This window comes from Pagrus major, chromosome 6 (assembly GCF_040436345.1).
Source record: "Pagrus major chromosome 6, Pma_NU_1.0".
NCBI lineage: Eukaryota > Metazoa > Chordata > Actinopteri > Spariformes > Sparidae > Pagrus > Pagrus major.
The window spans coordinates 31,715,466-31,725,830 of record NC_133220.1 but is presented as its reverse complement, the minus strand read 5'-3'; positions in this window follow the sequence as shown (position 1 = coordinate 31,725,830).

Here is a 10,365-nt window from a genome sequence, read left to right as displayed (position 1 = left end):
CCCAAGTCTAAAACTGGTAGCATGTATCTCTTCACTGTAATGTGTCAAACTACCAGATATCCTGCTGCCTATCCTCTGCGAAACATTACTACCAAGTCTGTCCTAAAAGCTTTAACACAGTTCATTTCTGTTTTTGGCATTCCAAAGGTGATCCAAAGCGATCAGGGAACAAATTTTACCTCTGGCATGTTTGGAAAAATGTTAAAGAAACTCAGTATCACCCATGTCCAATCCACTGCTTACCATCCAGAAAGCCAGGGAGCTATTGAGAGGTTCCATCAGACACTAAAGTCGCTTTTGCGCTCTTATTGTACTGAACTGGGTCGTGACTGGGAGGAAGGTTTGCCTTGGTTGCTGTTAGCTGCTCGAGAGGTGACCCAGGAGAGTACAGGTTTTAGCCCAAATGACCTTGTGTTTGGTCACACAGTTCGTGGTCCATTAGCAGTGTTACATGCTGACTGGAAGCAGTCTCCTCCACCTACAGAACTAACAGATTATGTTAATGGATTTAAAAGACGTTTGTATGAGGCAGGAAAATTGGCAAAAACAAATCTAGACAATTCTCAAGAAAAAATGAAGAGATTGTATGATCGCCGGGCTGAAGTGCATGTGTTAAGTCCAGGTGATCAGGTTCTGGCACTCCTTCCAGTTGTGGGTTCTCCTTTTCAGGCAAAATTTTCAGGCCCCTACACTGTTCTTCGCCAGGTCTCAGATTTGAACTATTTGGTTTCTACACCTGACCGGAGAAGGTCCTCTCAGTTATGCCATGTAAACATGCTAAAACCTTATTTTCTTCGTTCCACTACAGATCAGACTGAAAGGGAAACGAAGCCGGTGGCTCTGGTGGCTTCTTTGGGTGTAGTGTTGTCGTCTCTGGGGAAAGACAGTGGTGAGGAGCCAGTCCATACTCCAGACGACTGTGTGATGCAAGGCCGACTGAAAAATTCTGAGTCACTAAATGACCTGGATAGGTTGTTGGACCATTTGCCTGATGTGGAAAAGAGGGAACTGTCTGACCTCATTTTGTCATTTCCTGGTTTGTTTTCAGATACTCCAACCCAAACGCATCTCATTGAACATGATATTGACATAGGAGATGTGGAACCAATCCGACAAAGGTTTTACCGGGTTTCTCAGGAGAAACGTATTCAATTGGAGTCGGAGGTGAACTACATGTTGGAACACAACATTGCAGAACCCTCATGTTCGAGCTGGGCCTCCCCATGTGTGTTAGTAAGCAAACCAGATCAAACATTTAGACCATGTACCGATTTTCGAAAAGTAAATAATGTCACCAAGCCAGACTCTTTTCCACTACCTCGTATTGAGGATTGTGTTGATCAGGTGGGCTCTGCTAAATTTGTAAGCAAGTTTGACCTTTTGAAGGGTTACTGGCAAGTTCCCCTATCCAAACGGGCTCGAGAGATTGCAGCATTCGTAACACCTTCAGGCCTCTACTCCTACACTGTCATGCCATTTGGGCTGCGAAACGCACCAGCAACCTTTCAACGGTTGATGAACAAGGTAGTGGCAGGGTTGGAGGGATGTGCAGTGTATTTAGATGATGTTGTAATCTATAGTGATACCTGGGAGGAGCACGTACGCCGTATCAGAGCGTTGTTTGATCGTCTTGCTTGGGCCAATCTCACTGTGAATCTGGCTAAATGCGAGTTTGCCAAAGGGACGGTCACCTATTTGGGGAAGGTTGTTGGCCAGGGGCAGGTACGCCCAGTTAGAGCGAAAGTTCTGGCTATTGATAAGTTTCCACCGCCAACCACAAAGAGAGAACTTATGCGCTTTCTAGGTATGGTTGGGTACTATCGTGGGTTTTGCAAGAATTTCTCTACGGTAGTGGCCCCTCTTACCAACCTGTTAAGTTCAAAGGTCAAGTTTGTTTGGTCCCCTCAGTGTCAACATGCTTTTGAAAATGTAAAGCGTCTGATTTCCTCTGCTCCTGTTTTGGCAGCTCCGCGTCTGGATGAACCGTTTCAGTTGCAGGTAGATGCCAGCAATTTGGGGGCTGGAGCTGTTCTCCTGCAGACTGGTAGGGATGGCATTGATCACCCTGTGAGTTTCTTTTCAAGGAAGTTCAACTCTTACCAGTTGAATTATTCTATTGTGGAGAAAGAGGCCTTGGCTCTTATTTGGGCATTGAAACATTTTGAGGTCTATGTTAGTGGTGGAGGAAAGCCACTTGTTGTTTATACTGACCACAACCCCCTGACATTCTTAAATTCTCTACAGAATCCCAATCAGCGTCTTATGCGGTGGTGTCTATTTCTTCAGCCGTTCAACCTAGACATTCGCCATATCAAGGGGTCTGATAATGTTTTGGCTGATGCTCTATCGCGTGCACTACCTCCTTAAAGTTGGTCTTAAATGATCATTTTTCATTAAGCTGCTCTCCTTCTCTCTTCTATCTCTTAAATTGCTTCTTCCAGGTACCAGAAGTTGCTGAGTGGCAGTGAATGGAGCGAGTGGTCTGATGAGGAAATGGATGGGGGTGGTAACAGACTGAGCGTGCTGACATGATTGTTTTGAATAATTTGATTTTCCTGCTGTATTTGAGGTACCCCTTTGGGGGCCCTCATCGTTGTGGGGGGGGGGGATGTGACGGCCTCTCTCTAATCCTCCCTTATGTTTACCTCTCTGTAGCCTCCAAGTATCTTCCAGGCCGTCAGCTGGTTGGTTACACCTTGAGAGGGTGGAGCTGGATGATATATAAAGGGCGGCCATCTTAGAGTCTCTCTCTCTCTTTTGTTCTGACAGCATGGGAAATTCAGTTTGTTTTGAGTTTGTTCATTTATTTGCCACTCACACATACACCCGCTCTACACCACTGATGAATAACATTCGCACAGTTTAGGTTGTGTTATGTTTAGTTAAATAAATGTTTTGTTGCACTATATTGGTGTGTGGACTCATCTCCTTTTGTTGTGAACCTTTGAGCCAGGTTCGTAACAATTAGCTTCTTTTATTAAGTTTGTACCAGAACGAAGTTCTGTTTTAGTTTATTTTATACAGTTAAGTATCGTAACCTGATTTAGAGGAAGTGAACTTAATTTAGATTATCTTGCATTAACTAACAACGGAAGATCCGCCTGATCAACGTATCATCCTCAGTTATTTTATTCAAGAAGTTAGATTTAGTTTACAAAGTCAGAGCCTGAGAACCACTCGAAGCAACGAAGAAGAACATCTTTATCAAAATCATCATCACGACACTACAGCAACTTGCTGTGTTGAGATGGTGAGATGGTGTCTATGGCTCTGATCTTTTAGTTTAAGAGAAATTCGGTTAGGATTTTGGTAGTATTAAAATTACTCCCGTAATATTTAAATGCTTCAACCTAACTCGTGATCTCACCATCAGCCCATATTCCACTAATAACCCATTACTTATCCATCCATCCATCCATCCATTTTCTACCGCTTATCCGGGGCCGGGTCGCGGGGGCAGCTGCCTGAGCAGGGACACCCAGACTTCCCTCTCCCAGGACACTTCCTCCAGCTCCTCCGGGAGGATCCCAAGGCGTTCCCAGGCCAGCCGGGCGACATAGTCACTCCAGCATGTCCTGGGTCTTCCTCGGGGTCTCCTCCCCCAGGTGGGGCATGCCTGGAACACCTCCCGAGGGAGGCGTCCAGGGGGCATCCAATATAGATGCCCGAGCCACCTCAGCTGGCTCCTCTCGATGTGGAGGAGCAGTGGCTCTACTCCGAGCTCCTCCCGTGTGACAGAGCTCCTCACCCTATCTCTAAGGGAGCGCCCTGCCACCCTGCGGAGGAAACTCATTTCAGCCGCTTGTATCCGGGATCTTATTCTTTCGGTCACGACCCAAAGTTCAAGACCATAGGTGAGGGTAGGAACGTAGATTGACCGGTAAATCGAGAGCTTTGCCTTTCGGCTCAGCTCTCTCTTCACCACAACAGACCGATATAACGACCGCATTACTGCAGCCGCCGCACCGATCTGCGTGTCAATCTTGCGCTCCATCCTTCCTTCACTCGTGAACAAGACCCCGAGATACTTGAACTCCTCCACTTGAGGGAGGAACTCTCCCCCAACCCGGAGGGGACAAGCCACCTTTTTCCGGTTGAGAACCATGGCCTCAGACTTGGAGGTGCTGATTCTCATCCCAGCTGCTTCACACTCGGCTGCAAACCGCCCCAGGACATGCTGGAGGTCCCGGCTCGAAGAAGCCAACAAGACAACATCATCTGCGAAAAGCAGGGATGAAATCCAGTGGCTCCCGAACCAGATCCCCTCCGGCCCATGACTGCGCCTAGAAATTCTGTCCATAAAAATAATGAACAGAACCGGTGACAAAGGGCAGCCCTGCCGGAGTCCAACATGTACCGGAAACAGGTCTGACTTACTGCCGGCAATGCGAACCAAGCTCCTGCTCCAGTCATACAGGGACCGTACAGCCCTTAGCAGAGGGCCCCCGACCCCGTACTCCCGAAGCACCTCCCACAGAATGCCACGAGGGACATGGTCGAATGCCTTCTCCATGGGCAAAATCCCATGAACCCTCCAGCACCCTGCGGCGGGTATAGAGCTGGTCCAGTGTTCCACGGCCAGGACGAAAACCGCATTGTTCCTCCTGAATCCGAGGTTCGACTATCAGCTGAATTCTCCTTTCCAGTACCCTGGAATAGACTTTACCAGGGAGGCTGAGGAGTGTGATCCCCCGATAGTTGGAACACACCCTCCGGTCCCCCTTTTTGAATAGAGGGACCACCACCCCGGTCTGCCAGTCCAGAGGCACTGTCCCCGACTGCCACGCAATGTTGCAGAGACGTGTCAGCCAAGACAGCCCCACAACATCCAGAGACTTGAGGTACTCAGGGTGGATCTCATCCACCCCCGGTGCTTTGCCACCGGGCAGCTTCCGGACTACCTCGGTGACTTCGGCTTGGGTGATGAATGGATCAACCTCCGAGTCCCCAGCCTCTGCTTCCTCTATGGAACGCGTGTCAGTGGGACAAGTATTCCCTCCACCGCCCGACGATATCCCCAGTCGAGGTCAACAGCTCCCCACCTCCACTGTAAACAGTGTTGGTGGAGGGCTGCTTCCCCTTTCTAAGGCGCCGGATGGTTTGCCAGAATTTCCTTGAGGCGACTGGTAGTCCTCCTCCATGGCCTCCCCAAACTTTTCCCAGACCCGAGCCTTTGCTTCCGCGACCTCCTGTGCTGCAGCACGCTTGGCCTGCCGGTACCCGTCAGCTGCCTCAGGAGTCCCCCGAGCCAACCAGGCTCGATAGGACTCCTTCTTCAGCTTGACAGCATCCCTTACTGTCGGTGTCCACCACCGGGTTCGGGGATTGCCGCCACGACAGGCACCGGAGACCTTACGGCCACAGCTTCGAACAGCCGCGTCAACAATGGAAGCGGAGAACAAGGCCCATTCGGACTCAATGGCCGTGTCCAAATTCAGGGGCTGCAGCCCAGGAAGGGCGCATTTGAAGGCCAATTACGTCACAACGCTGCGCGAAGGCTGTCCAAATTCGAAGGCTGCGCCACATGCAGCCCACAAATGCAGCCTTCCCCACCCTCGTTTAGGAGGACGCACCGCTACTATCCTTCGCGGCCTCACATATCCCAAGATCCTTTGCGCACCGCTGCTCAGTCCCGAAACAGAAGAGGAAGCAAGAGAAAATGGCGACATCAAGTGGCGCAGACATGACATTTAAATTTAAGTAATGGGTTTATACTCGGTTATTACTCATTTGAACATCCAACGCCAGATATGTTAAACTTCAAGAGACTATAAAACCTCCAAAGTTTAACTTTCAGTTAAAATACGTGAAGCTGGTAATGCTATGGTAAACATAGTTGTTATTCACCAATGGGTTCATGTTTATTTTGTAATGTTGATAATTCAATTCAGATTTGACACATTGTACACACACAAATAAATGTACACGTTTGATAGATTTGAACCAAAACAGACTTTAATGCATGAACACCTGGTGACGCAACCAGGAAATACTCCGAAGGCTAGACCGTCCCATTTAACAACGGTGGATGTAGCCTTCAAGGTCTCTCCGAAGGCCGCGGCCTTCGTGGACCGCTAAGGCCGCGGCCTTGAAGGCTGCAGCCCCTGAATTTGGACACAGCCAATGTCCCCAGCCTCCCTCGGGATCTGGTCAAAGCTCTCCCGGAGGTGGGAGTTGAAGACCTCCCCGACAGAGGGTTCCACCAGACGTTCCCAGCAGACCCTCACAGTACGTTTGGGTCTGCCAAGTCTGTCCAGCTTCCTCCCCTGCTAACGGATCCAACTCACCACCAGGTGGTGATCAGTTGACAGCTCAGCCCCACTCTTCACCCGAGTGTCCAAGACATACGGCCGGAGGTCAGATGACACGACCACAAAGTCGATCATTGACCTCCTGCCTAGGGTGTCCTGGTGCCACGTGCACTGATGAACACCCTTATGCTTGAACATGGTGTTCGTTATGGACAAACTGTGGCTAGCACAGAAGTCCAACAACAGAACACCACTCGGGTTCAGATCGGGGAGGCCGTTCCTCCCAGTCACACCCCTCCAGGTAACACTGTCGCCGCCCACGTGAGCGTTGAAGTCCCCCAGCAGAACGATGGAGTCCCCAATTGGAGCACTCTCCAGTACTCCTCCCAGGGACTCCAAGAAGGCCGGGTACTCTGCACTGCCGTTTGGCCCGTAGGCCGAAACAACAGTGAGAGACCTATCCCCGACCCGAAGGCGCAGGGAAACGACCCTCTCGTTCACCGGGGAAAACTCCAACACATGGCGGCTGAGCTGGGGAGCTATGAGCAAGCCCACACCGGCTCGTCGCCTCTCACCGCGGGCAACTCCAGAGTAGAAGAGAGTCCAGCCTCTCTCAAGGAGTTGGGTTCCAGTGCCCAGACTGTGCGTGGAGGCGAGCCCGACTATCTCGAGCCGGTAGCGCTCAACCTCCCGCACCAGTTCAGGCTCTTTCCCCCTCAGCGAGTTGACATTCCATGTCCCCATGGCTAGAGTCACCGTCTGGGGATTGGGACAGGACAGCCACCCAAATCGTACCGCACCAGCCCCTTCTGAACCCTCCTGCGGGTGGTGGGCCTACTGGAGGGCGGGCCCACGTTGCTCCTTTGGGCTGTGCCCGGCCGGGTCCCATGGGCAAAGACCCGGCCACCAGGCGCTCGCCTGCGAGCCCCAACCCCGGGCCTGGCTCCAGGGTGGGGCCCCGGTGACGCCATTCCGGGCGACGTAAACTTCCTTGATGTAATGTCTGTCATAGGGGGCTTTGGAACCGCTCTTAGTCTGACCTGTCACCTAGGACCTGTTTGCCTTGGGAGACCCTACCAGGGGCATTAAGCCCCGGACAACAGAGTGCACAGTCTGAAGGGATTATCATTCAGGTGCTCAAACGCCTCCATCACGGTAAGGTGTCGGTTCAAGGAGGACCCATTACTTAGTTATTCCATATTTCCTGTTACCTGTTGTTATTCATTTAAATTGCCATTTCATTTATTTAATCTGAATTATTTAGTCAATAAACATATTTAACCTTATGTCGTTGTCTGTGCAGGTTTGTTTTTAATGTGGAGAACCGATGGATCTGTGTAGAAGTCACTACTTCATTTATGAGATTGAATAAATTGATCTGAAATTGATTAGAATTGATACAAGTTAAACTTGTCCAGTCGAATTTGATTAATTACCTCCGGATTATTCAAATAGACAAAACAACGGAGGCGGGGAGTGTGCTCATCCCTCAACTGTTTATCGTCACCTGCTGGTAGTTTTTGGTATAGTTAATGCTCTTAAGTTTCATTTTCTCACCATGTGCTCAGTTGATGAGCTAGCAGCCTACAGTGTGTGCAGCATTTTCTTTATGTTACAGCCTTGGGAAAGATTTGTCTGTGAGTATAACTCAGATATTGTTTAAATTCATATTTTTTGTGTTGATTAAAATTCATAGTTGTTCTAAAAAGGGCAATATGCTGCTACAATAAGTTAATGACCGCTTTAATCAGAATCAGAATAAGAATCAGAATTCCTTTATTTGTCCCGCAAATGGGGAAATTTCTTAGTCACAGCAGCCAAAGGACAGTATCACACTTAAACAATAATAAAAAGTAAAAAATAAACAATATAATAAGAGATAAGAGATAAGAAATAGAATTAACTCATATATACATAGTATTTACAATATGAACTTGGTATTTACAATATGACATAGTATTTATAATATGAACAGTGTAAGTATAAACAGTTTGGTATTTTTATTTACAAACAATAAATAATACATATGGGTATTAAAAATTGTCCAATTAGTGCAAACCTAATTGGACAATTTTTAATACCCATATTAAAAAAAGCTGCAAATGTTTGCTTTGTCATCATTTCAAGTACATATATGTATCGTGTACAATGTGTATTGATTTGTTATTTTTGTTGTGTTGTGTCAGTTTATATTGAACCTGGAGCGCCCAGACACTCCCCATCACACATCATCAACTCTCTCTCTCTCTCTCTCTCTCTCTCTCTCTCTCTCATTGTACTGGAGCTGCATGTTATTTTTTTCTTTTTTTCTTTCTCCTCAGATTCAAAGAAAAATAAATTAAAATCAAAAGAATATACATGAAAGGATGAGACAGTTGTTGGTCAGTATAGGATACTGAACATAGTGGTAATGTTTAGAGCAGAACAGAGTACAGTCCCACACACATTTTTCCCCCATGCATTGATAGATTTGTTAAAAAAGGTTGATGTGTCTGTCAGAGTGCGCACAGCCCACAATTAAACAGCTGTCGAAATCATTCAATATGTATAATCCCTCTGTAGCCCCCATAAATTTAACATAATAGTATATTGATTTGAAGTGTTGTGATTTTGTATGTAGTAGCGTATGAACCTCCACAAGGTGGCGCATAGTGCTCACCAATGGGTCTAAAAATCAGCGGTAGAAATGAGGAAGAAGGAGGAAGGTGGGAAAAAAACAAGATTGGATTCCAGATAAGATTCGACAAAACAAAAGAAAAAGGGGCCCCTACCTAACTGAACAGAGACTGAACTAACCTCAAAGGAGACAAAGTGATTAAAAACTTTTGACTGGACTAAACTGAACTTGAAGAAACAATTTTCTTTTATGAGGAAGATCCCACTTTACAGTGGAGGTGATTTTATTTAAGTTAGTTATCTTAAGTGCCCGGGTACAGTAATTTACATTTGGACAATTGAGGTATTTTGTTTTATTTTTTATTGTGATCTTGGAGAGCTCTGGGTAAACAGAGGTACATTTAATTTCACTTGAACCTGGTTCACTGTATTTTATTTTACCATTTTGTCAAAGCATAACATAGAGGTGAATAAGCACTTATTGAGAGAAGTGTTCCTTTTTTTTTATGTTGAATAAATGCACTCGGATGTTGTCTAAATATTACACTTGTGTTTTGCTTATTAATCCTCCACCTAGTACTTAGATTTTAGATATTGATGTCATACTATTCCTCAGACTAACCTCTCTTACTGTTAGTGTTACACCTCACACCAAGGAGAGCATTTCTCATTACTTCACTTTCAGTACTATACATAGTAAATAAAAAACCTTTTAAAACACACAGGTTAAATGTAGAAGGTCTATTTGGAAACTTGGCAGTAGATTTGGTAAGTTATGTTTTATAGGACGATCCAGGTCCAAAGGTCTGAGAGACTCTAATTCAGTAATTCAGGGTTCCTTTCAAAGGGTAACTCCAACAATTCTACACAATAAAGTGTGTTTATAGGTCTTGGGGAGCACTACTGCATACAGTATGTGAAAACAAGTAGCATAAAGCCGTTTGTGGCTCCAGAGGAAGCTGAATTTAATCTGATAAATTGCCTCCAGTGATGTCACTCAGTGGCTAAATTGCATTGTGGGTAATGTAAGCATCAGTTAAAATTGATGGAGTTACCCTTTAAGTTGCCTCCTTGTCTGTAAATTTGAATCTGAATACATGTATTAATAGTAGTATGCCAGGCTGAGGTTGGGGTGGGGGACTGGGCTGTCTTTGCTTACAGTTGAATAGTGTGACGATGTTCTGCCATCTTAATCTTTGAAAGCATGCTGGAATATAGACCATACTTTACCCCGAAGACACTTAATGAGATAGATGCCTCCGGTGGTTGTACAGGAAATTGTGCTGCATTTTTTTCCTCATTTCTTGATACAGGGTGGTCAAAAGAAAAACACTTAGTTGTGAGGTGGTATTGTGCAGTGTCCACATTTGAAATCGCCTTCTGGTAAGGTTGACACCAGTCGGGTTGATTTAATATGGAGACATTTGAGTGTACCCATTTGTCTTCGAGGTTTCTTCCTCTACGAAAGGTTATCCTAAGATGTTCTTTATACAGTTCA